The following is a 758-nucleotide window of genomic DNA, read 5'->3' on the forward strand; positions in this document are numbered from 1 at the left end:
ACAGCACAATTTCATAAACAGTGAATAATTGTACAAGGTGAATTAAGGTATATGCATAAAAAAGTATACAATTTTATTCAGACTTCAGAATAAGCACTTTGTCATTTGTAAAAAAAAATTTGTTGAGGATCTCATCCATCTGATGTTCATCCTGTTCATCTGATGTTCGCTACTGTTATGAATATGATACTTATTCATTTTTGTAATATGCAGGGGAAATTCCCAACATTAAACAACCTTTTACCTGCAGCATGCTTGTGTTGTAAGAATGTACAGGAATACTTCAGATATAAAAACACTGACTCGTTGGATGATACTTTCTTATTAAAATCACACGATTTACTCTTAACCTTTTAGGCGCCAGGGATTTTTGGAAAAATGCTGGATTTTGACATCAAGATTTCAAAAGCTTGTGGCTTGAAAGGGCTTAAAGATCTACTGTAAATTAGAAAAATGTTGGGCATGACCGAAAGTTTATGTGGGGTGTAAATATACTCGTATAATTTGCATATTATGACGTCATTGGGGGCGGCCATCTTGAATTTCATCATATTCAGGAAATAGTAGTTATTGAATTAATGTTTGAACTTATTTACATGTTTTTTTTTTTGTCATGTTACATGTTATATGGCGTGAGGACACGCCTGCCGGAGGAGGGCGTTATGTCAGACTCTGTTCCATGTTTTGTGTGTGTCTTGCTCCCCATGTGCCTTCCCATGCCCTTATTTGGTTTGTTTCCTGTGCCTGCCCTGATTAAG

This window comes from Sinocyclocheilus rhinocerous, unplaced genomic scaffold (assembly GCF_001515625.1).
Source record: "Sinocyclocheilus rhinocerous isolate Xijiao unplaced genomic scaffold, SAMN03320098_v1.1 scaffold3151, whole genome shotgun sequence".
NCBI lineage: Eukaryota > Metazoa > Chordata > Actinopteri > Cypriniformes > Cyprinidae > Sinocyclocheilus > Sinocyclocheilus rhinocerous.